The sequence below is a fragment of the Ips typographus genome, linkage group LG13 (assembly GCF_016097725.1).
Source record: "Ips typographus isolate SLU linkage group LG13, UJ_Ityp_2.0, whole genome shotgun sequence".
Classification (NCBI taxonomy): Eukaryota; Metazoa; Arthropoda; class Insecta; order Coleoptera; family Curculionidae; genus Ips; species Ips typographus.
The window spans coordinates 4,590,842-4,602,560 of NC_138434.1; the positions used below are offsets into that span (position 1 = coordinate 4,590,842).

At 31.1% G+C, this 11,719-nt stretch overlaps 1 long non-coding RNA gene across 1 annotated transcript; it reads left to right on the top strand.

Annotated features, from left to right (window-relative positions):
• Positions 1-2,175: 2,175 nt before the first annotated feature.
• Positions 2,176-11,510, top strand: LOC145737079 (uncharacterized). The gene is made up of 3 exons (XR_014180211.1): positions 2,176-2,312; positions 2,458-2,664; positions 7,866-11,510. It is a non-coding gene; the product is annotated as an uncharacterized LOC145737079 (long non-coding RNA).
• The last annotated feature ends 209 nt before the right edge of the window (positions 11,511-11,719 follow it).

Here is an 11,719-nt window from a genome sequence, read left to right on the forward strand (position 1 = left end):
AAAACTTAATGAAGACAAAACTTTAGTGTTCAAAACCTAGGTTACTTAGGGTACTTACGTTTCTGATTCAAAGCTTGACATCGTAGCGTAAAATGCACAACACACACTATCAAACAATTCTAAAGCATACATAAAAATAAAATACAATTTACAATTAAAATAGATTAATTTAACCAATTTAACTATCCACTAAACAAGGTGACGCCGGCCGGCAAACGAAACGAGTTTGTCAATAGTGTTACACACGTCAACATATTGCGGGAAAATCAAACTATTTGTGAAACGATCGGCTTTACGAATGACCGAACGCGATCCGAAATTGTCCCGAAAGTACTAAAATGGCCCCTGAGCTATAGAAGAAAGCCGAAGGCGCACCGCCAGAGGTGAGATATCTGTAGTTTATATCCGGAAAACCGGTACACGTTCCGCTTCTGATTTGAAAGAGGCAATATTTGCCATAAGAAAACTGCTTGTGCCGCCGTTCGGCCGCTTACTTGCCAAACGGCTTGTGTTTGCTGGGAAGTCTTAACTACTGTAAGTTATATACCTTTTTCCATTGTTCACCAGTTTTTTGGGTACCTCCAATAGAATTTATAGCCTTTGCAGCTTGTTCCCAAGATTGTCTTTTTAAATTTGGGGTACCTTTTCCCCACTTTAAAACCTCAGAACTTTCTAGCTCAGTTAGAAGTTGAATATATTGCTGTCTTGAGGCTTTCTTAGACATACCTAAAATTGATTTAAAAATTAAGTTTGGTACTTTATCCTAATTTTGAATTAAGTATTTACCGTTGCCGGGAAAAAAACTGAAAAACACCAAAAGCCGTTTAAAATTTACATAATTTGTGAGATTGGGTCGGTACTTCTCCGTCTGGTTTGGTCTGGCCATAACACAAATGCAATGTTGCCATAGTGAAGCTTGAAATTTTATCAATCAATTGTAACCTACAGTTTTTTTAATCAATTGTCCTTAGTGCGTATCTATGTACAGTGCGTTTTTTTTAACGCGCGACGTAGGATTTTACGTGTTAAATTTTTAAGCCCATGTTAGACTATGTTGTTTTGAAACTACAAGTGTAAAACTTGACGAGTGTGTGTTTAGTACCTTAAAGCTTAAGTAAGTTTACCAATTTGGTCTAAAAAGTGTTTACAAACTAACGAAAAATAATCTTTTTTCGAAAAGATTTTATCTTTCTATGCTCCCTGTATACATGGTAAATGCTTGTTGTTTTTGATACTGTCACAGCAGGTAGCAGGTAAAATTTGGTGTAGAAAGTAAAACAGGGTGGTCAAAATGCGAATATTAACTTTATATCAAGAATTAAGTACAGAAGAAGTATTTTTTTAAATAAATTGTTCAAATTGACCTCCGTTTGAAACCAAACAGTACCCCAAACGATCATAAAATGCCCTTTTGACGTTATTAATAAATATGTCACTCTACCTGCTACCTACCCTGCCAGTATCAAAAACAACAAGCACCTACCATGCATACAGGGAGCATGGAAAGATAAAATCTTTTCGAAAAAAGATGATTTCACGTTAGTTTGTAAACACTTTTTAGACCGAATTGGTAAACTTACTTAAGCTTCAGGGTACCAAACACACACCCGTCAAGTTTAACACTTGTAGTTCCAAAACAACATGGTCTAACATGAGCTTAAAAATTTAACACGTAAAATCTTATGTTGCTGTACTGTATGTGACCAAAAATGTAAATAGTGGTCAATTTTCATTGAAATTATTTCAATATTGATATTAAGTTAATGGATTTACGGCATAAGGCTGAACATCTGCCTATCAAGTACTATAATTGTAAAGAAAACATCTTTGTGCTGCTGCAATGTTCTTTTAAAACAATAAATCCAATTCTTAATAAATATACATTTTTAGATATTTCGTTTAGTCGAACTTACCCCTTCCTATAAATACCATCTCAGAAGAATGTAATGTCTCCACTCTGTGAAGATGGACTATCAAATAGTAATACCAAACCACGAACAACGCCTGTAATTCCTTGGGTATTAAGTGCATATTGTGCACCCGAGCATCCACTGTGACGTCACCCGGCGTATCGCATTGAGAAAACAAGTTCCGCTGATAGGCCAACTTGGATCTGTTGTGATGTCAAATGCCAACTTGTCACTTAGCTTTTGTTTTTGTTTTGTTGTGTGTTGTGTCAGAAAAATTAACATGCAGCTAAAATAATTGTATTTTTATTACAATAGTCTAATAATTGGTGAAGATTATACACTGAATTCAAGTAAATGTATATTTTTCAATGGTCATAATGCACACAACGCCTGCTAGCCCAGGTAAGATTACAATGACAATTAGGCAATTTCATACCTAACCTGAATAATCTTTGCTGATGCATCCCTTGTATACGTTACTAAAAATTTGTCTAGTCTGACAATTTTTTAAGGGTGGTTCAACTAACAAATTGGGCCTATTTCACAGATCTGTATCCTGTATATGCTGAATACTTCACTACTTTTCCATGTGGATGAGAAAATATAACTTTTATGAAGAAATTGACCTAAGCGAAGAACAAATTACCCACTAAGAAGATTGCAACATATCAATCAAGTTGAAGAGTGAAATGGTGTGCAATGGGATCAACTAAGTACTTACATTAGAACAGTGAATAAAAAAGCAAGGTTTAAGGTCAGTACATTGATTCTACTTAAATTAACATTCAAATGAAAACCAATGCAGTTTTCATAATTGTTTTATGTTTAATAATTATCATTGTACACTTTAGTAAACGACATTGCTCAACATTAAGTTAATATGTATTATACAATGTCTTTGTAAAGTAAGTACTGCATAAATTTGATGAAATGGAAGGGACTTAAGCCTAGTTTATAAAACAAAATTTAATTTTAGTAATAGTATTAATATTAGGACTAAGAATAGAATCAATGCTTATGACCCAAAGAGTTTGTAAAAAAAATAATTAATTTTTAGTGTTAGTAATAACTGAATTCACTTAAAAACTAAAATTTTTTTATGGCTAATACTAAAATTAAATCTTTTTGCCCTTTTTGGAACTGCAGTTTGGTTAACCTGGCATTGACAGATAAATATTATCACAAAAGTGATAGTTTTTAGGTACAGGGTGATTGATTGAATTTTGACCACCCCCTTAACTTTCTTAATTTTGATTTTAGCAAAAAACGTTAAATACAAAACTAGTAGATATTTAGGTCTACTTTATTTTTAGATAAACAGTTATTATACAGGGTGTCCCAAATTTGAGTAATAAACCAAACTTATGTTTTTTTAAATACGATGACCAACTTTTTATACGATATTTGAATTCTACATCAAATTCTAGGCCTAATTGATGTAAAATGTCTGTATTGATATTCAAATGTTTTCGCAGCAGAGTCCTTGATTGATTGAAATTTAACCACCCCCTTAACTTCCGTATTTTTGATTTTAGTAAAAAAACTAGTTGTAGCAACAGTTATAGATATTTGGGTCTACTTTTACTCTTATATAAATAGTTATTATACAGGCTGCCCCAAATTTGAGTAACTAAATTAAACTTTAATCACATAGTCGAGGAAACATTGTTAAAGTAACAGATGCTGCGGAAGCAGTTGAGTATCGATACAGACATTTTACATCAATTCCTAAAATTTGACGTAGAATGCAAATATCGGATAAAAAGTTGGTCATCGTATTTAAAAAAACATAAGTTTGGTTTGTTACTCAAATTTGGGACACCCTGTATAATAACTGTTTATCTAAGAATAAAGTAGACCTAAATATCTTCTAGTTTTGTATTTAACGTTTTTTGCTAAAATCAAAATTAAAGAAGTTAAGGGGGTGGTCAAAATTCAACCAATCAACGACGCTGCTGCGGAAACAGTTGAATATCGATACAGACATTTTACATCAATTAGGCCTAGAATTTGATGTAGAATTCAAATATTGAATAAAAAGTTGGTCATCGTATTTAAAAAAACATAAGTTTGGTTTATTACTCAAATTTGGGACACCCTGTATAATAACTGTTTATCTAAAAATAAAGTAGACCTAAATATCTACTGGTTTTGTATTTAACGTTTTTTGCTAAAATCAAAATTAAGAAAGTTAAGGGGGTGGTCAAAATTCAATCAATCACCCTGTACATTATTTTATTAACTTTTTTGTTTTTGTTTTGGGTTCCAGCTTAAAGAAAAAGGATTGCAGCTACAAGCTACAACTTTTTATTTAATATTTACTATTTATGTACTGGCACTTGTCAGTCTATATGTTATGTAATAACCTACATATACTTATCATTTATAATCACCTTCAATTTTTACAGTGAATACTAATACTTGAACTAAATTTCTCAACTGGTACACCCACTCAATAAAAAGGGCTGTACTTTTTCGAAAAACACTTGGAACCTTGTTTTTATAGGATGTTTTGGATTCTACAAACAATTCTTAACATATTTCATGCAACATAGTCCATACTGATATTCAATTGTTTTTAAACAAATGTCAAATACACTTTTCAAAATTATAAGTCCCAAAACTTTTACGTAAAAAAATTGAAAAAAATTAAAATCAGCTATTCAAAATGAACTCTATGGACTGTTACAATAACCAAGACGGTTTATTATCTTTTTACATTTTTTTTTAAATGTCATACATAATTTTTGAAGATGTTAATCTGACTTTTGGAAAATTATTGGTTTCAAATTATCAATATTTACAGGACAATTGTGGTACAAGTTGCATAGAACAATACTTAGGATTGGTTGTTTCTAGAATCCAAATTATAGAATAATAAAGAAGTGTTGCCATTTGAAAGATTAAAAATATTTTAAATACCCAGTTTTTGGGCCCTGTATAATTTCAATTCATACAACACAAGCAGCGGTTAATAAAATTAGAAACATAGGGGTCCGAGAATTTTTGTGAAAAGGTAGTCTTTTTAATTTTATTGAACTTAGTTACGCATGTTACAAAAGCACTGTATGTAGTGTTATCTAAATACATGTTTGAAGGAACAGTAATAATCTAATTCATATAAGTGTCAATTCTTCAGATCAAATGATGGCTACGAAGTTACTTACATGATACAACATTTGCTTATCTAGTACAATAATTGTAAAGCAAACATACAGGGTGTACAAACTCAATGCATTGGCATTGCTATCAGAAAGTATAGTTGATAGAGATTTAGTTAAATGGAGGCAAAGTTGCGCATTTTATTGATAAATAATTTGGTAAAAAAAATTCAAAAAAGTTTTATTACATCCGGAGATATCCGACAAAAACCGGAAAACTCAAATTTCTGGTTTATTTTTTTACCACTTTAATCAATGGCACCTTCCGGGGGCGCTTTTTTATGCTCTTCAAGAAAATAGTTTTAGGTTTTAGCTCCGACATTTCTTTTTTTAAATACCAACATCAACTTCAAATTTTCAAATACGGACCTCAACTTTTTATTTCATTTTTCAATAGCCACAGACCTTCTGAAACTAATAATGTGTCACACTTCAAAAAAATATACCTAGTGTACCTACTCGTATTATGTATTTGGTATTTTAAGATTTTTAAAAAAATTAAGCAATTGAAATTGATATGTTGTCATAACGAGTAGATAATTTAGTTTTATATAATTTAATAATTAGGTTCATTGCTCCTTCGAAAAAGAGAGAGAGTTTCTTATGGTACTTTTCATTTACAAAAAAATATGTTTTTGGTTAGTTATTTATTTTTCGGATACTCACATGTTTGAATTCGAGGTTGAGTTTTGATGAAACAACTTAATCATATCAAACTAAATTATTTACTAATTATGATAACATGAATTTCAAATGCATATTTGAAAAAAAAAACAAATACCTACCTAAGTACACTAGGTATAATTTTTTGACAAGTGTGGCACATCATTATTTTTGGTAGGTTGGTAGCTACTAAAAAAACGAAATCAAAAGTCCCAGTCCGTATTTTAAAATATTAAGTTGATGATGGTATCTATAAGACGAAACGTTGTATCTAAATACAAACATTATTTTCTTAAATAGCATAAATTAATGCCTCCAGAAGGTGCAATTGATTGAATAAAATGAATTTCCAAAATAATCAATAATAAAGTGGTAAAAAAATAAAATAGAAATTTGATTAATTGTTTTTGTTGGATATCTCCGGATGTAATGAAATTTTTTAAAATTATTTTTTACCAGATTATTTAGCATTAAAATGCGCAACTTTGCCTCCATTTAACTAAAGCTCGATCAACTATACTTTCTGAGATAGCAATGCTAATGCATCTAATTTGTAACACCCTGTATTTGTGCAGCTGCAATGTTTTTTTTAACAATCCAATACTTAATGAAATTCAATTTTTTGATATTTTGATTATTTGAGCTTACCATTTTCTATAAATATGGTATGTCTCAGATGGGAAGTAGTGCGTACATTCTGTGAAAATAGATTTCTAGTTTCTACTATTCAATGTAAAAAATAATATAAAAAGTTTTAAGTGCATATTGTGCATTATTTCAATTTGAGGAAACAAATTTAGCTGATTAAGCCATGTTTAATCTGTTGTTATGTCAACTAAAGTTCGAATTTGTCACTTTGCTTTTGGTTTTATTTTGTTATGTCAAACAGATTCCCATGCAGTTAAAATAGTTATATTTTTAATTTTAATACAATACTTCAATAATAGTTGAAAATTATACACTAAAATCAAGTAAATGTATATTTTTTGAAGGACATAGAGCCTGCTGGTCTAAGTAAGATTACAATGCGAATTTCAAACTTCCTAGGTATTTAACCCTGCTGATGCATCATTAATACACATTTTTCTCGTCTGGTATTTTTTAAGTATACTTCAAGTAGCAAATTAGGCCTATCTTACAGATCTGTATCTCGTATATGCTGAATACTTCACTACTTTATCATGTGGGTGAGAAAGCATAACTTTTATAAAGAAATTGACTTAAACTCAAATTAGACTCAAATTACCCACTAAGAAGTACTACATTAGAACAGTGCATAAAAGAGCAAGTTTTAATGTTAGTTAACTAACTAGCAGTGTTTTTAAAACCAAGTAAATTCTTCTGAATTTTTAGATAATTTGATTATTCAAGCTATTCCCTTTCTATAAATAATATATCAGATAGACAGGAATTAACAATAAAGGTGATTTGATTATTTTTATTAGAGTAAACTATTTGGGTAGCTACAAAAAGTATCTTGTAAAGCTGTGACAGTCCAAATTTTCTTTGTTTTCTAATGTAACACCCTGTATATTATTGAATTTTTGAATTTACTCATTGATTGATTAATCAGGAAGACTTGTTACATCTAGCGCGCACCGTTTTGTGATCTTTGTTTTTTATAAGCTATGTGATAATGTCAGTTTTAATTTAAGCTGGGCAATTTTTTTTGTTTTGACTATGCATTGTTTTGACTTGTTTTGACTATGCAGGGTGGTGCATAAATTCGTGGCAGATAAAATATTGGTATTTTTAAATAGAACCACATTTTTTAATACATTTTAAATTCTACATTTAATTCTAAAACTTACAAATTCGATGCATTAGCATTGCCATCTCAGAAACTATTGTTGATAGAGCTTTATTTAAATGGAGGCAACGTTGAGCATTTTATTACTAAATAATTTGGTAAAAAAAATTTAAAATTTTTTATTACATCCGAAGTAAATTCCAAAATAATCATTAATAAAGTGGTACAAAACAAATAGAAATTTGACTTTTTCGGTTTTTGTCGGAAATCTCCGGATGTAATGAACAGTTTTTGATTTTTTTTTAGGTATTTAGCTGAAATCAATTAAAACACGTTGACGTTTTTTATGTTCTTGTCGTAATATTATTTTCTTTGTTTCAGATATTCTCCCGGTGAAGCGAGATGCTTAAAAAGTCGTACAGGGGAACGCTGAAATTCTTATTTATTTTTCTAATAAACTAAAGGTTGGGGCGCGGGGTTTTGGGTAGTTTTATTTTCTATTTCGATTTGCTGTTATGTCATATGCAGCTTTTTCCTATCCGCAATATCTGGCCTCATAATTTTTATTTAATGTCCGACTATATGGTGATGTATTTGAAAAATTGTCATTTCTTTAAATATCAACCTACGCATGGCGAACTGAGTAACTGTGCAGAAGTTGACATTGGAATTGAACCAGACCAGCAATCAGTCATTAATATCTATCAAACGTACAATTTATTTTCCAACTGATTAATATCCTACAGCAAAATTAACTTTTTGTGTCTTCCCAGTTCCGATTTATATCGAAGAATCAACCTTTTATTGTAAAGTTTGCGTGTGGAACCAAACTAAGTAAAAAGTGAATTGACCAAGTTTAATTTAGTTAAGTGCAGTGAAAAGTAATAGTACAATTAACATGTGAATAAAAGCAATTAACAACAACTGAACTAATCTAATCTAGACCTAATAAGAGAGAGCCGCCAAAAGTCATAACTGTCTATTGTCACTTTACCGTCACACTTCACTAAAAGACAGCTACAACATTGTTGCCAATTCACATACAATCAACACTTCCCCTCAATACAATAATTAAAACAAACCAAATCAGAATACATTCATGTTTAAAACATGTTTAGAAAACAAGTTACATGATAAACTTTTTGTTAATACATCAACAACCTGATTATTTGTGTCTACATACATGACCTTAAGTACATTATCAGTGATCAAGTCTTTAATATAGTTAAACTTTACATCTACATGTTTTAGCCTTTTATGTTCAAACTTGGTTGTCAGTCGCATGCAAGATTGGTCCGTCTTTTGGAAACTCAAATCCTCCAATAAACTTACCAACCATACTCCTTCTTTTGCAGCTTCACACAATGCTACAAACTCTGCCTCAGTAGATGACAACGCCACAGTTGACTGTTTTCTTGTTGTCCAAGATACTACACAACCAAAAATCTTGAATAGATATCCAGTTGTGGATTTTCTTCCTTCTAGATCACCTGCCCAATCTGCATCTGCATAGCCAACTAGCAGATTATTATCATCATTTGGATAAAATAACTTATATTCTACCGTTCCTTGGAGATATCTCAAGATTCTTTTCAGTTTTTGCCAAAGTAGTTGTGAAGGTTTTGATTGAAATCTACTACACAAGTTTACTGCAAAACAAATATCTGGCCTAGTCGCCAACATCAAATACATTAAAGAACCTATTAATTGTCGTATAGGCCAGTTCTCTTCACTTGACTGATTTTCAGTATCAGTACACTCATTAATCTCAAAACCTCCAACTTCCATTGGTGTTTTCATTGGTTTGCAGTTACTCATATTAAAACGACGTAAAATGGACTCAATATAACTTTTCTGACATAAACACATACCTTTTTCATCAAATTTAATATTTATTCCCAAGAAATTCTTTAGTTTTCCCATAATTTGTATCTCAAACTTGTTCTGTAATTTTACTTTTAAATAACACACACAGAGATAATCACATTTATCTCTCTTTTGTTATCACTGACAATTATTATATCATCAACATATAACAGCAAATAGATGTTTGATTCACTAAGTTTCTTCAGATAAAGACATGGATCACTATTAGACTTTATAAATTGTTCACTTCTGATGAAACAATCAAATTCATTCATTTTGTTCCAGCAAAAAGGTGCAGGCTTAAGACCATATAGAGCCTTATTTAATCTGCAAACTTTCCCTGCATTTTGGAATCCTTCAGGTATCGACATATATATTTCCTCTTCAATTTCCCCGTGCAAAAATGCAGACTTTACATCAAGTTGCTCTATGTGATAATGCTTAAAATTTGAAACAGCAAGCAAAGTCCTTAACGTTGTTAATCTTGCAACTGGTGCATAAGTCTCATTATAGTCAAAGCCCTCTTGTTGCAAGAAACCACGTGCTACTAGTCTTGCCTTATATTTTAATATATTTCCTTGTTCATCCCTTTTAATTCTAAACACCCACTTGCAGTTTATTAGTTTCTTATGTGGTGAATTTTTGCTATATGTCCATGTTTTATTACGATTTAGGGATTCAATCTCCTCTTCAATGGCATTGAGCCAAAAGACTCGATCTGACCTTTCTTCAATCTCACTGTAATTTCTGGGTACTTCATCCACAAATAATGTTGCATTTAAAGCCATATGTTCAATATCTTCATGATCAACATAATCATTTAAATAATTTGGTCTTCGTCTTAATCTATTACTTTAAACTTTTATTGTCATTAATCCCATTATCACTGTCTGATTCCTCACCATTTTGAGGTTCTTCATAATCATGTGTTTCACCAATCTTATCATCTTTTTCTTTATCCAATTCTAAGTTTTCTTGAAGATCAAATCTTTCATTTGAGTCACACACTTTATTTATAAAAGTAATTGTATCATTGTTCAAGTTTTTTATGTTATGACTCCATCAAAAGTAACATTTCTGGCTAAAGTTATATTTTTATTTACAGGATCCCATAGACGATAACCATTATCTGAATATCCTACCATTATTTTTATTTCACCTCTTACATCAAATTTTCTACCTTGCTTTTCTTTTGGTATATGACTGTAAGCAATACATCCAAAAGTCTTTATATTTTTAATATTTGTTTTTTTTTTGATAAAACATTTCAGCAGGAGTTACAGTTTTTAAAACAACTGTTGGACTTCGATTAGTCAAGTAGGTAGCACACAACAATGCTTCACCCCACATATCTTTAGATAAGCCTGACTGTAATAACATAGCTCTCCCTTTCTCAAGTAGAGTTCTATTTAATCGCTCAGCACATCCATTGAGCTGAGGATTATAAGGTACTGTATAGTTAAGATGGATTCCTCGAGCTTCACAAAAATTTTTAAAATCATTAAAGCAATACTCACCACCATTATCACAACGAAGTGAACCAATCTTGCAGCCTAACAGATTTGTAACCAAGGCCTCAATTTTTTTAAAACAATAAAATACCTCACTTTTTTTTTCAATTAAGTATATCATGGTAAAATGAGTAAAATCATCTAGAAAAGTAACAAAGTAACTTTTGTTATCATAAGTTTTTGGTGTAATTGGTCCACAAACATCTGTGTGTAGTAACTCTAGTGGTCTTTTTGTTACTTTTCCTGACTTCATATTAAATGGCAACCTTGTTATTTTAGTTTGTGCACATATTGAACAAATTTCATTTGGCGATCAAACGTTTGATCGCCTCTTCAGTGGATGGTGCACGAGTTTTAAGATCTTTTTTTCCCCCTAGGGTCTCACCCAGCCCTAAATGGGTCTAGTTTAAGTTTTAATTTTAATTTAATGTGCTATAGTTAGTTTTCTCCATAATGAGCTTTGTTCACCTACTTAACTATGTTATAGTCACTAATTCGTTATAACATGGGTCTCTCTGTCTCTCCCCTTGTAAAAAGACAGTAGTCACATTGATCGACAGATTTAAGCTCCTGAAGATGGTCATTTATGTGACCGAAACTTGTTGAGCAGACCTTACCATCTAAGGTCATAATAAAGTATTGTGGAGAAGACTGTTTGTCATTTCCTTCCTTTCGTACTCTGGCGACTCCACTGAAAGAATATGGACTACTACTTCTTTCTGAATTAACTAAGTTTAATTTAGTTAAGTGCAGTGAAAAATAATAGTACAATTAACATGTGAATTTAAGCAATTAACAACAACTGAACTAATCTAATCTAGACCTAATAAGAGAGAGCCGCCAAAAGTGATAACTGTC